Raw genomic sequence first — 14,951 nt, 5'->3', positions numbered from 1 at the left:
TATTTTCTGGACATGCTTTCACACCAGCAATGTGACACATCGGAACAATGTTCTCAGAAATATACTTTGAATGTTTGATTGTGCAAGTAGGATGAAATAGCAGAAAATTCACAAGTATGGGATGTGTTCTTCTGAATAAAAACACCAGTATTTCATTCTGCTAAAATAATTAATGTGGTCATATCGACTTAGCATACACCCATTTGACTCTTCCATGAAAGGTGTTACAGGGGCTGAAAGTAGTGTTTATTTCCTGCCACCAAATATAAGACCTGAAGTGTTAGTTCCTGTCTGTGGTCAAAAAATACACACCTCTATCCCCAAACCACATATGGCCAAATAAGCCTCACCCTATCTCATGCCTCAGAACAGATACGGTGTGCTAGAGGCATGGCCAAAACTCACCAGATGCTGCAAGCATATGATTCCTCCATGAGAGTTTATATGGTACAGCTGTCTTTAAATGTTTTTGTAATTGAAAAGACTCCAGCATCTGGTCCTTTGCTTATTACTCTTAGAACAAATAGTCATGATCCGAAGTCTACTTTTAAATAATGCAGAAAAAAAAAAAAAAGAACTTGAGTCACTAAGGGTACATTTCTCTCAGATGACCTGCTTCGAAATACTTGTAAAAATGTAAGTAAAATGTGTAATTAAAAAAAAGAAAAAGGAAGTGGAAACCAGCTCCAGTAGGGAATGATATGAGTTATGTATGCATACAAATACCTCCGTAATTTTAAATGTAGGTAGATGAAGTAACAAGCAGTGTGTACTCTTGATACCTTTCAGCTATATAAAGAGTACATAACTCTTCCCTTTACATGTTGTTGTGTAATTCAGCTCCCCCACCAACAGCTGCAGACTTGCTGCTGTCATGAACAAAAGAGGATACGTCCTACGGTACCCCCTGCAGAAACCCTCCCCTGGACCAGCTCTTCCTCTGGTAACACTTGTAGGGTTATTACTGATTTCATTTAGTCCTAGATGGAACTCCTGAAGAATGGCAAACTTTTCCACCTTACTACTTCAGATTTATGGATGAACACTATCACATGATTATAATATATTTAGGCAAGCCTCTTTTGAAGTCATTTGTTGAATAAATAAGAATTATAATGATTCCTTCTTTAACTTTCTTTTCTGTTTTGTTTGTTTGTTTGGTTGGTCGCTTTTGGGTTTTTTGTGTGTGTGTGCCTACCTAAGTTTTGGAATAGTAGGTGATTTAATCCTCTGTGAAGGCACCTTTGAAATAGAGGGTAATCTGACATATTACATGTATTGAACTAGGCTGACTCAAGGATGGAATTTCATTATTTGTCTATGTAAGGCTGACAAACTATTTTAGAGGAAGATTTAGTCTGGAAATGCATTTCTGTAAAGCTACCTAGCTTCTCAACCACATCCTAAGCCTTTCATATCATGATTGGATGCCATGAAGCAAGGCCATAATTATTTTGATAGAAAAAAGGTAGTTTAAGAGAAGTTAGTTTTTTGAGAGGCTGAGATAACCTCAAAGGAAAATCAAAATAAGAGCAATTGTAATTCTCTCCCAAGCTCTTCAAAGCACTTTATGTAATTTAAAAATAGGTTAGCATTAGCTTAAAAATGTTTGGGAATAATATAATAGCATTGTCCTTTTAAGACTACTACTTGTTTTTTTACTGTATGGCACAGACCAATGTGTTCTACTTCTGCAAGTTAAAGAAAAAGTTTGTTACTGAAACTGTAGCCTTGTTCATAAATTTTAAATGCATTATTGTAATCGTCAAAGTGAACAAAAGAAAGTTGTGGGTGCATCCACTGTTTATTTAACCATTTTTTAAGCAGTCACACAGATTAATTATGTATCTCAAGAATGTCAGAATCACAATTATATTCTGATTTTGATAGAATTTGTATAGGTCAAAAACATACCTTTCTGCCTGGAAATTTTCTGTTAACAATTGTAAAGTAGGGGGTGTATCATTATACATTTTTATAGATATAAAAAGAAGTGGTTCGCTGATATACCGAAGTGCACCACCAACAGCTCCTCACTAAATGCTTGCAATTCTGGGAATGAGTTCTAATGTAAACTCTATAAACCTGGTTTTCTCTTCCAAGAGCAATACAAAGGTAGTTTTTGCTTTCCTGTCGTAACTGGCCTTCCATTCAAAGGCATTTTATAGTGATGAGTTCTCCTTGAAGAAAAAAATTGAAAGAAAGTCCCATTTTGTAATGTCTGTAACAAAGAGAAGGTATAGACACCACCCTAGATAGGTACATCCATAGATGCTCATCTTTTATGCATGGGGGGTGACTGTGTGTGTTTAATTTTGGTTGAAGAATGCACAGGAAGGACCAAAAAATACACATCAGTACTCTCATACTTCTTGAGAGGCAGATTCCACTGTATGCTGAAATTTCTCCTTTACTTGTATGGAATGTTTATTTTGTATATTGTTTGAATTCTCATAGTTAACTAAATATGGACAAGTGGCACAACTCAGTGTGATACAAATATTAATTGTTGGAAATAACCTACTAATTCTATACATTGCATTATTTAATGCAATTTCAGTTGATTATATCTTACTGAAACTTGCATCCTCAGGCAACTTAAGTAACTCTAAGTTACCTAACAACAATCATTTTAACAAATGCTCTACACACACTTTTTTCTGTTGCTTGTCCAAGATTCCTCATTTTGTAGGTTTCTCATCTACGTAACATGTTCCCTAAGGTTAAGAATGAAAGAGGTCTCTACTACAGACATTCTTGATTGAAATAGCAGATAAATTGCTGCAGTAATGAGAAAATTTCTTTTTCCCTAGATAATTCAGCTGCTTAGCATTGAAAAAAAACTTGAGGTGAAGATTCTTTGTGAAATAAAAAAATTAAAGATAATTTCTTTACGATCAGAATTTGCTAATGAGCCTACTATGGAAACGAAGAGCAAAACTTATTGTTTTAATGGAAGTATGATCAGACTATATTTACGAGACTTATGCTCTCAAAAAAAGAGACTGTTGTATAAGCACTGTGACATGCAATGGCTTTAGAAAATTGTGCTGCATGTCTGGAAGAAAGTGGTTAAAAACACACGATGATGAAGTTAACCTAAATCTTTCATTGGCTTAAAAAAATAGGTCAAGTAATACATTACTAGCTCCGCTCTAAGCCTGTACACAATCCGTACATTCCAAAGTGAAAGAGGTTTTGCTTAACATTCCTACATCCACTTTCATTCACGGTATCTCCAGGTTAAAATATTTAGCTTTTCACAAAAGTGAAAAGCCTTTGCTTTATTTAAAGGGGAAACTCCTATGTTCTTTAACAATAGTACTCTCTTACTAAAAAGATGATTGAATAGATCATTTATTTTACCTGAGTTTTAAAACTAAAATGTTGGTATGTTTTAATGCAGAAATTATCACGCAGTTCGTATGTGACTTGCAAACAGATTTGTTTCTCTTTTCTCAGTCTTTGACTGCTAGAAGTAAAGTATCATGAAGTGTTCTGTAGAGCGTTTGGCAGACAGCGTGCGACGCGTCGAGACGTTTGTTAAACACAGGCACACAGGAGGTGCGATGAAGGTCGCATGCACTTTGTAGCTTCCCTTATACAGCCAAGTTCAGCCTGTGAGTCTGGGTGCACTCCCTTCTTTGGTGGGAGCAAAGTCTGAAGAACGATTGACATTCAGCGCAATTTCTGACAGCAGAGATTTTGGGGATGCCACCTACCAAAATGGAGGGCTGGGTTAGGGTTGGAAGCTCTGCCCGGCTCTGGTTTTTTTTCCTCCCAAATTGTATTTATTTGCCACATGGGCAGACAGCTTTGATGGTTTTGCCCCCGATCCTGGAGCTGCTCCCGCGGGCTGCCAGGGGTCTCCCCCCGCCTTCCCTCCTTCCCAGCGGCACAGGGACCGCGGGCCGCCCTGGCGCCAGCCGGCAGGGATGCTCTCTGCTCCCGGGAAGCTGGGGCCGAGCGATAAGAAGACGTGCCGGGAGCTGGCAGGGCCGGGGCAGAGCCCGCCCGGGAGCAGTCGCAGGTGCCGGGGCCGCTGCCCTCCCTCCCCGTGCGCTGCCGGGAGCATCCCGGCTTTTCCTTCAAAATAATAATAGTAATAATAATAATAATAATAATAATAATAATAATAATAATAATAATAATAATAATAATAATAATAATAGTAAAAAGTTTCTAGCGCGTGTTTTTCGGAGGAAAGGCTGAAAACGTAAGCTCTAAACCGACCAGAAGTGGTAACGCTGGAAGCGCCCCCCACACTATTTCAGGGGAGCCGAAGGAAAAGAAAAAAAAAAAAAAAGAAAGGTGTTATTTTTAAGCCACCGTTGTTTTCATTAAATACGGGTCCTCCGGTCCTGTCGCTCACAAGTTTGTTTCCCGGGGGCTCTGCGCCTTCGGTCAGGTTAATTAGCGAGGGCAGGAGGGGATGCGATTCGCGTACGTGCGGCGCGGCCGCCCTGCCCTACCCTGCCCGCCCCGGGCGGGGCGGGGGGCGCATCCCTGCATCCCGCCCTGCCTTCCCTCCCTCCCTCCCTCCCCGCGCCGGGGGTTAGAAAAGGGTTAAGAAACTTGGCTGGAGAGATGAATGGCGCGGCGCGGGGAGGGGCCGGGCTGCGCCGCGGCGGGCGAGGTGGAAGGCGGAGAGGGAGGATCGCGGCTGCGGGTTAGGCTTTGAAAGTCAGCCTCGCAGGCATTGCAGCAGAGCCCCGAGCCGCGGGGAGCAGCGCAGCGGAGCTCGGCTCGCCCTGTATGTGCGCGGGGATGCGCGGGGGGGACGGCGGGGAGGACGCGCGGACTCGGGGGTGGCGGGAGGCGGCGCGTCCTGCCCTGCGCTGCCCTGTCCTGCCCTCCAGCCGTGGGCACCCATCCGCCCGCCTGGGCTGTGCCGGCCGCCGCTCTCCGGAGCTCCGTGCCGGGACCGGCCGCGGCGGGCGCGGGGGGCTGCGGGCGGAGCGGCCCCGGGAGGCTCCGGGCGGGCGGCCCGGGAGGAGCCGCGGCGGCTGCGGGGTGAGTGCGGCGCTGTTCCGCCGGGGAAATGGCCGAGCGGGGCGGGCCGGGGCCGCGCTGCCGGGCGGCGGCACCGCCGAACAATGCCGGGGGGAGCCCCGCCAGCGCCCCCCGGGGCGGGCGGAAAGTTTGCCCGGCCGGGGGTGGGTTTGGGGGGAGCCGCGGGGACGGGAAAAGTTACGAGCCGCCCCCCCCTTCCCACCCCCCCCACCGCGGGACCCGCGAGTGTTTTGCCGAGCGCTGGCTGCGCGCCCGGGCCCCCCCGCTCGCAGGGACACCCTCGCGGTGCGAATCGCCCGCGGAGCCGCTCGCTCGGTGCGGAGCCGCTCGCTCGGTGCGGAGCGGCCGCGGCCGTGCGGGCACCCGGGGCCGTGCGGGCACTCGGGGCCGGCCTCGCTCGCCGCCCGGGCGCGCTCCCGGCAGCTGCGGGCAAGGCCACGCTGCCCCCGCCGCCGCCCCCGGGCGCGGAGCCGCCCGCCCGCCCCGCCGCCACCTGCGGGCCCGCCGCCAGCGCCGGGGCTGCCGCGGCCGCCGCCGCCGCTCGGAGGTGGCTCCCTGCGCCCCCCAAAGATGCCTTCTCATCGCTTCGGGCTCCCTTAGGGACGTCGCTGTTTTCCCTTTCTAGACTAAAGGTTACTTTTCCAGGCGTGGAGGGTTTTTCTGTGTGTCCCCGAAGCCCGTTAAAGGTGATTTTTTTTAATTGCCAGCCCACCCTCCCTTTTTCCACGTTGTTTGAGGCTGTTCTTTGTAAGTGTCAGTGGGTGATTAAGTTGGAAGGCAGTGAGACCTAAGGAAACATGGTGTGGGCAAAACAAGGGCAAGCGTTGTAGCAAGCAGATAGCCTTGTGTGTCTGTGCTGCACCTCTCTTCTCCTCCTGTGTTGTGTATTCTGGTGGTTTGCTGGGCTTTTAATTTAAAAAAGGATTCAGCTGAAATGCTTGACACGTGTTGAAGGTGCTGGAAAAAAACAGCAGGATTTCTGGCTTTGGGATTACGTTGTTGTTAAGAAGGCTGAAGTGGAAGTTGTCCTCTTTTGCCTCATCTTTCTGGAATCTGGAGACTATATTATTCCTTGTTTTATTTTGAGGGGACCTGCCTGCAGTGTCTGACAGCTCACAGGCTGATTAGAATTTAACTGAGTCATGGCACTATAAATGTTCAGAGATACCGTAAAGCTTTATTTAAAAAAGAGTGTGAATCCAGTCTGGAAGACCCGTGGGGAGGAAGCAGTCACTTGTGGAAAGGGGGTGTTGTATCTCTGAGTGAGTGGTAGAAAATGTTTTCTTTAATACTCGTATGAGATTTACTGTTTCTAGGGCTGACTGAACACATGAGAGAGTGACACATTAAGATGCCATATGAGAAAAGCTCTCTGACCTGAGGATATCTTGTCGTTAAAATCAGATTTAGTGGCATCTGAGTAATTGTTACTATATGGGCAGCAGTAGTTAACATCTTGGAGAGCAAAAGTTCTCATCCAGAATGATGTTCAGGCAGGTTTGGGGTTTGTGCTGTCTGGGGTGAGCCTCTTCCCAAACTTGTGGTTGAGAAGTCTGACTTGTTGTTCTACAGTGGTCTGTCAAGATAGAGTTGACGTGGACTCTGAAGCAAGACAGCAAGTTAGCCATGAGTGAAATGCCTACGTAAGGGTGAAAGTGTTCTGTTGAGTGGGATGGAAGAGGTACCGAGTAGTGACTGCATGGTTTGGGCAGGGGTGAAATCTGACCTGCTGTGAGACTGGCCTGTGATTCTGGGTTATCTAATGAGCGAGAGCTATCAATGGCTTTCAGATTTTTGTAGGCCATGCATGCACAGAATACAAGATGCTGTCAGATGCCAAACCATACTGGATGAACTTCCTTTTTTTTTTTTTTCCCTGTTAGTCTTGGGGTAGAAAATTACCAGATGAAAACATGCTCTTCCTCTCTGCTCCCTATACTTCTTTTTCCAAAATTTATTGTAGTCATAAAAACTATGTTGATAAAGAAGTAAAAGTGAACTAATGTTTTTATATTGTAAACTTAAATGGGTGATCTAATTGCTGGCTGTATCACCTACAGTGTTTGATAGCTGTGTTTGGGGTAAATCTGTTCCATAAAAGGCATCAAGGAAATGTTTAATGTTTTTTTAGTGATTCAGTGAAAGTTACAGAACTTAAACATGAATTAACTTTATAGTGATTGTATTTGTCTGTAGTTTTGCTTAATGTGTGATTGTTTAAAAGAATTGGCAAAAGCTTGCTTGCTTGAAGCTTGTTTGGTCATTTCAGAGCTAACTTTGTTTTTCTGGCTTTGAACATTGGCAAAAGGTTTCTATAATACCAGCTTTATTGTTAGCAGTGGGAGCACTGTCAGCTTTACCAGTGACACTGCAGGATGTTACTGTATTAAAAGATAAACTGTTTTGTGTTGTGCCAAGCACATGCATAAACTTGCCCAAGGCAAAGCCAGGGAGTTGCATTTCTCCCAGTCAGCTGTCCTGCTCAGGGGCTGCATTTGACACCTCTTTGTAGGGCTATCAGAGAAAACATGGGGTCTATAATATTTTTTGTTAATTTTAGAATAGCCCTTCAGAGGTTGCCTGAACCTAAAACCCAAATGGCTTGTGGTTGGGTTCTTTTTTTCCCTGCATGTGAATGTTTTGGGAGTGGAGGGGATCCAGAAGAGAGCCTGGGGAGAGCGTGGGGTTCCCAAATGGGTGCCTGGTGTGGGAGCACAAGCCTCTTTTCCAGTGGGGTTTGGTGGCTCCCCTCCCATGCATGGGGCTTGCAGGCAGGGCAGGTCTTGGCTCATCTCCCATGTGCTGAACGATAGACTGGGTGATGAGCAGTAGGCGGGATTAATAGGATGTCTGTCCTGTGGATTAAAAAAGGATGAATACCATTTTGGGACAAGAAGTGCAAATTTTGAAGTATAAACCATTACCCCTGAGGAGGGGTTTAATGACAGGCAAGCGGAAAGCTACATAGGTAGGGAGTGAAGCCTGAACAGGAGGAAAAGGTGTGAAAGCATATGTACAAATGTACAAAAAAGATAAAAAGCGTAAACTTGACATTTTGTCTAAACAGCCTTAACCTAAAAACAAGAAGGTTAATGGTAACAGCATTTGTGGTTTGCTCTGTCTTCCTGCCAACAGGCCAAAACGATAAGGACAGTAACTGAGCTGTGCTGGCCTGCCTGGGGCAAAGAGTTGTGAGGAAAGTATTTAAAAGGCTTGTGGCGTCGCTTTTGGATATTACAGGGTTAGGGTTTCGCTGGTTGTATTTTGAAAATGCTGAGTTAGAAAACAGCATACAGTGGTTGGCAGGCGGCACTTCGGGTGGACATCTGTGACCACGTGAAAACTTTCCTTCATTTCCCAGTGGGAAGCTCTGCCTTGGGAAAAGTGGGCAGAGGGATCCTTTTAGTAAAGATGAATGCCTGCTCTTTAGTGTTTCTGGATTATTTATTTCAAATACTTGGAAGTGCTAACGGATCTATTTAGCACTTGAAAGAATTAATTTGGTAATTTATTTGGCTGTCTGTTGCAGGTCACTTGGCTTGATGGTCGAAGAAGGAGAATGGGAACTAAAACTCACGTAAATAAATATTCACGTGTAGAAAGGGGAAGAAGCAGTTGCTAGACATCTTGGGTCAAACCCTTTTGGCATAGTCTTCTCATACTTAAATTGTTATTGGAGCTCATTGCGCCTGTTTAATTGCCTATCTTGAGTGAAACTGTTTTCATAATACCACTGAAATACCATTGTCTTCAGCAGAGGAAAACCAATTTTGCTTATAGACAAAATCAGATAAAAAGAAGAAGCTACAGATCTTCTGTTAGTTTCTGGTTTCTAAGATGCTGAGTTTAGCATAGAAAAGAAACTTGGTGTTGGGAAAGACTTCTGAGGGGTTGATCTTCCTCCTCTAAGAAAGGAAGTTGTGAGGGAGTCCTCGTGAGAGATCAGGCGCTAGATGCAAAATGCGTTTCAGTCTTGGATGAAACTGTAATTTGAAAACAAATAAGGGAGAATTTAATGTGTCCCAAAAAGCACTTAATGAAGTTCTGTGCTGAAATGTGTCCAAGCAGTATGTCTTGCTCACATATGAACAGTATTTTTGTTCTCGTTGGTCCTGAGTTGATAATGTTGCTCTGATACTGATTTTTTTCACAGTGAACTTTAAAATTCATGGCTGCATGCTTTCTGCTTCTTCCCTGTGCCCCATCCCACTGTGAAAACGAAGAGGGAAGGGGAACTGAAAAGGTCTTTTCAGTGATGTAGAAAGCAGAGCTTGCCTCAGAGGTAGAAAGAAATGATCATTCTTGCCGCAGGAGATTGTCTTGTAGGCATCGTTCATGTCATCACCCATCCTGCTTTTGGCAGTTCATAAGGCAAAACAGATCAACATTCAAAAAACTATAAGGTGTGCAAAGCAACTAATCCATATGTGAAGTTTTTGGGAATAAAGTATTATTCTAGAAAAGCCTTTTTTTTTTCTTAATTTTTAAAATGTTATTGAAGAATATGAAATTTCTCCAGAAATAACAAATTCTTTTGTTCTCTTTTCTCTGAATTTCCATAAACCTTTTTCGTTACTTGGAACAATACAGAAAAGGCTGTTTAGTGCTGACCTAAAGCAAAGCCTGTCTGTACATTGAACCTTGATGGCAATACTGTGTGGGGTGGGTTTTTTGTGTTTTATTTTATGTTTTTACCTACTAGGTAGAAATCTTGGAAGGAGGAATGCTTACATTCACTCCCTTGTCAGTGGTGAAAAACATTTTGTCTACATCTATAGATAGTATAGATCATTCTTAGTATTCTATAGTATAGAACAGTAATACTGGAATTAACTATTTTTTCTCAAATTAGGGTGACTTGAGAAGATGAGGATGTTTTTATTAGAAGTGCTACTTTTTTCTGTTCTGCAGGACCTCTTGTCCTGTTTTTCCTTTGGCCAAAAAAGATTCCACATCCAGCTTATTTCCCCATTCAGCAAAATGGAGTTGAGAAGGCTTTGAACTGTGTTTATTACCTATGTTTATTATCACTGTACCCGACATTTCTCTGTTTATTTTGACTGCAATGGTAGATGTTTCTTTTTTGCCCTAATTGAATACAAATATTGAGGCTTGCCTACTGTTCTGTAGCGCAAATTGTCTTTTGATTTTGTGATGTGTATAGGAGAAGGATTTGCAACAGTATCTGCATGTAGTATTTCAGGGTATTTACTTATTTTTCAGCTTAATTGGCTCTGTTGTTAGGTATCTTTTGTTGGATCTTGATGCTGGCAGTAGTCCAGCATGCTGCTGTTATTTCATGTACCTGAAGGCTTTGAATAGTTTTTTTTTTTTTTCTAATGATGACCCATCTATCAACACCTGTATCTCTTCTCCCAGGTAGCAGGCACATTGCAGTGATCAGAGTTAGATGTTTGCTCTAAGCTGACTTGAGCCCAAGTGGTTTTGTGGAGGGGGAAGTGCTGAGATGTGCCCCCAGCACACACCATTCCCACTCTGCCCCCTCCATCCTATGCACCTGTACCCACCTGTGGGATCCTTGGTGCTAGAGAAATTCTGTGTTTAAAAAGCTTTTGCATGCATTTTTTATGGGAGTAGAAGCTAAAGGTCTTGAAATAAGGAGAGGAAGTCTACCTCTGTTAAGCGAGAGGAGAGGGGGAAAGTTCAGCTAAACAGTGGAGAAGGTCTAATGTATTTTATTGTTTTTTAAATACATTTTATTGCAGTTAAATTTGACTCTTTATGCTTGCTGCTTGGGTGGTAACTTCATGACAGAAGATGTAACCTAACCTTTGATAGTGATGCTCGTTACAACAACAGTGGTGAAATAGTTGAAATAAGAATGATCTGGACTATCTGAATTTTGCAACATTTAGTGAAATTTCACTTAGGAATAATAGAAAAGTGATGAGAATTTTTAAGGTGGTGCTTGTGATGGATAAGATATTCTAATTATAGCTTCATATACTATTTAATTCTTATGTCTCAAAAACAAATATAATTTATACTGGTTTTGTTTTTTCTAGCTAATTCTGTGGCATTTAGCATTACACTCACCTGTTTTACTGTGCTTTTGTCTTTTCCTTATGTATGTGTAAATTAATAGTCCTTTTAAAAATTATTTTGATGTTCATAGGTGGAAGTTTGAAGTGTTAAACACTAATCACTACATAGGAAGGAGGGCTTTCATGTCACAGCTGTTTTTTTGAATGAAAGGAAGAGAAAGAGGACTGGGGCTTTCAGAGATGAATGTGGTTTTGTTCTTGCAGAAATACTGTTCCCTTAGTAAGAGTCTAGACAGTGTGAGTTGTTTCTACTGGTTTCACTGATGGTTCTGTTTGGAAGATTTTAATTTCCTCAGACGTACATGTTTTTCTGAAATAAAATTGTTATTTGCAGTTCTTACGAACCGAAATAAAGCATGGCTTTCTGTTACACCAACAGTAAGAAAGTAGATGGAGGCAATATGAGGTAGGAAAACTTGCTATGCAGACTTTCATAGGGCCATTTCTGCTGTTCTTTCCAGATCGAGCATGAAATTGTTGAGGAAGAAAATTAATGCATCCTTGGACTCCTGAAGGAAGAGCTTTCCGGATGGGACCACATTCAAGGTAAATAATTTGTTTGGGTTATTTACCTTGTCTCTTTGTTTTTGGATTTCTTCTTTGTCTTGCCAAAGCTGTCAGACATGTGCCATGTATAAGCTGTTTAGGATTATGTTTTGAGGTGATAAATTTTCAAGTTAATCCCTGTCTTTTCCTCTAAAGTGTCTTCTTTTTTCTTTTTTTTTTGGTGTGTGTGTGTGCTGATTAAAGAGAAATAAATATTTTTGTAATGTTTGAACTTTTTGTATGCAATTCACTGTTAAGTCCTGAAGATTTAGCCTACTTATTTGGAGGTAGCAGCTAAATAGCGAAGAACTTGATTTACGTGTAATTTCAGAGTGAAAGAGAAGATTAAGAAAAATTTACTGTGTTACCCTCTCTTTTTTTAAATAAAACAGATCCAAATTGAGCTTCTGTGGCAAGGGACCATCCCAGTAAAATCATTATTAGATATTACATTACAGTGGCTTGTAGACATGTAGCATCACTGTCATTTTGTTCGGATCTGCTCCCTTGGTTCCCATTTCCTAAATCCTATTTTTCTTTGATACCAGGGAAGAATTCCCTGAGTGTTGTCCAGTGATTGCTTATGTATATGCACTTTGGTTTGTGAGTAATTTTATTCACTTGAGTAGCCCCACTGTCCTCAGTGGGCCTACATGTGTGCCTAAGAACTTGAGAATGCTGATGAGCATAAAGAATACAATTTGGGCATGTAATGGTTGACAAGCAGTTGTTGTTTTGTTTCTGGTCTCTCCTAGGACTCATTTGCATTGCCTCCAGTGGCAACTTTTTGAGTGTTTGTAGGGAAGGTCTAGAAGCTGGAGGCAGTCATACCAAATCCCAGCCTGCAGAACTTCTTGCATATCTGTTGTAATGACACAGATTGCAGATGCAAGGATGTATTATTCTCTTTTTTTTAATAAATCCATGTGTTGCTTGACTTTATTTGAATACAGCGTTGGTCTGTGTAGCGCAGTTTGAGCATCTCCAACAAAATAGAATAGAGCTAAGTGAAATCCTTGTAAAATATATGTGCTTTTTAAATCTAGGTGATTTGGATTTATCCAGAATCGGTGTTTTGGAAATAAAGGGAAATTAAGATGATATCCATTTTTTTCCCCCATTTGACTTTTCAGAAAAAGAAGTCTAGCATTTCTGTAGTGCATCTTAGTTGTCTGAGCAATTGTATTTACAGAAAAGTTAATTGTGTTACTTGCTGGTCTCAGAATCACTGAGATAGGCACTTTGGAATTAAAACATAATTAATTAATTAGCTGCTTAAAACTTGAGATTGTTTTGATCAGCAGCAGATGGTCTCTTATACAGCTTATACAGAATTTAGTAGACAGTGGCTTTTGTGGCAACAGGCTTTTAGAAATCTTTCAGTTCTTCAAAAACAGTTAAAGTAATTAAAAGCTTTGTTTCAAGATAGTTACCTCTGTTTAAAAGCAGTTCTGTTTAGTCAGAGTTGCAGAAACTTAAGCTGTAAACAAGGATGTTGCACCAAGTATTCAACTTAGTAACTAAGGTGGTTAAGTTAAAGATTTGAGAAAACATGTTTATCAGTGTGGCTGATTACCAGGTGGCTGGTAATCCTGACACAGTTTGCATTCCATCTTCTAACCAACATTAGAAAACAGTTATGTGCTACGTCTTGGTTATTTTTTTGGAGTGGGGAGTAGGTTTGTTTATTGGTTATGAGCACTAATTGTAGAATACCTGTGTTGGTATACCAAGTTTGCATTGCACACATAAATAGTTTTAATGTGGAATGCAGTAGTGTCTTGATGAGAGGTTTATCTTTGTCGCTGGAGTTAGACTGCTTGTTTTAAGTCAAGAGTTCTGGTCTTTATTAGGCTGGTCTTTCTGCAAAAGAGTACTGCTTTAGAAACATAACTGCTGGACTTGATGCTGTGTAAACCTTCATGAAGTGGGAGAGAGGGATGGAATGCAGTCATGCTTAAGGTGAGCTTGTATCAAAGGAAAAGTGTGTGTCAGTGAGCTAAAGTTTATAAATTATGTCCTTATTTAAGTCTATGCAAGTCTCAGGAACTTCAAAAGATGCAAATCATGAGAAGTTACAGATGACAATTAAAAACTAATATTAAGTGTAACTATGTTGTGAAAAGAATAAGATGGTGACTCATTGTGAGCAAGGTTAGTAGAGGCAGCCTTTAATTGAGGAGAAATTGGTCACTGTAAACCAATTATGTCTTATTTTTAATGATGGGTTTCGGAGAACAGCAAATGAGTGTAATATGATCTTGGCTGATAGCATGTGCTTTTCTTAGTGGATAAAAACCTGAAAGCCTGAGGATATGAAGCTGCAAACAGAAGTTTCACTTTTTTTTTTTTTCCTCACCCTCCTCTCTCCTCTGAAGAGGAAAAAGTAGGCTGTGCAAGTGGAAGCAACTCCACTTTTTTTTTGTGAAACTGATTAGTGTTTGAACATATTTTATCACTGGGGACTAACATAGTTCTTCCATTTTGTCTGCCTAGGAAATTTGGTAGAGGAGTTGGTAACTTGCAGGGTAGAGGAGCGTCCCTCATTCTTTCTGTAGCTTGGCATTTAATATTTTACAGCAAACTTTTAAGTTTAACATATTTGAACTTGTACTAGATAGGGTTAATAGGCTAGAACAAAAGGTCAAAGCATAAGGCATTAGGCTTAATTAAGGGAGAGCAAGAGTGGCGGGAGTATGTGACAGTTAAATGGGTTTCCCACAGACTAATGTCTGTTACAGTGCAACCATGCCTCAACTTAAGTGGGTTATTTTGTGCAAAGGGCAGCAGTGATTAGCAGTTTGACATGCCAGACGTTTCTGGCCAATCCCATCTGTTTTAGAGGTTAAAAAGCATACCTTTATGAGCTGATAGATTGATTTGTGTGCCCGTCTGCTAAAGATTAGAAGTCCAAGGCCGATGCTGTAAATGCCAGTTATAGAATATTGTACTTTCTTAGTTGCTCTTTGTTTAAACTGTCAACTGTGGTGTAATGGGGCTAACAGCTATAAAAGTGGCTGTTCAGCGCAGGGAACGCGGCGGGGCTGCTGCGGCAAGTGTTTTGAACCAGAAAGGTCTGGGAGGAACGTTTCCTCCTTCGTCGGGTTTGTTTTGAACGTGAGCCTGTTGGCTTTGGGCGTTTTGCAGTGCTTTGCTTGGAAGGGGAATGTGGCTTCAGTGCACTCCTGCGCAAGGCTCACGCCTCTTCTTTATGGCTGTCGCTGTTCTGCGCTTGTCCAGACGTTACCTGTCTCAGCACGAGCAGTTTTCCACTTCCAAGCACAGCTGGCTAGAGGAGAATTTTGGTACTTGAAAGGTTTCAGTGTT

At 42.2% G+C, this 14,951-nt stretch overlaps 1 protein-coding gene across 6 annotated transcripts in view; it reads left to right on the top strand.

Annotated features, from left to right (window-relative positions):
- The first annotated feature begins 4,606 nt into the window (after window positions 1–4,606).
- The window catches only part of NRIP1 (nuclear receptor interacting protein 1), a 75,544-nt gene continuing 65,199 nt past the window's right edge, over window positions 4,607–14,951 (top strand). For 2 of the 6 annotated variants that reach the window (XM_064643977.1, XM_064643976.1), the window contains exons 1-2: window positions 4,607–4,753; window positions 11,540–11,624. The gene's annotated coding sequence lies outside the window, so the exon portion shown is untranslated. Of the gene's footprint in view, window positions 4,754–4,855; window positions 5,014–5,561; window positions 5,700–11,539; window positions 11,625–14,951 lie in introns of those variants that run through there. The other 4 variants (XM_064643980.1, XM_064643978.1, XM_064643982.1 and 1 more) reach the window with 2 other exon arrangements.

The sequence above is a fragment of the Pseudopipra pipra genome, chromosome 2 (assembly GCF_036250125.1).
Source record: "Pseudopipra pipra isolate bDixPip1 chromosome 2, bDixPip1.hap1, whole genome shotgun sequence".
In the NCBI taxonomy this organism is placed as follows: domain Eukaryota; kingdom Metazoa; phylum Chordata; class Aves; order Passeriformes; family Pipridae; genus Pseudopipra; species Pseudopipra pipra.
This window is presented reverse-complemented; position numbering and strand designations above follow the sequence as displayed.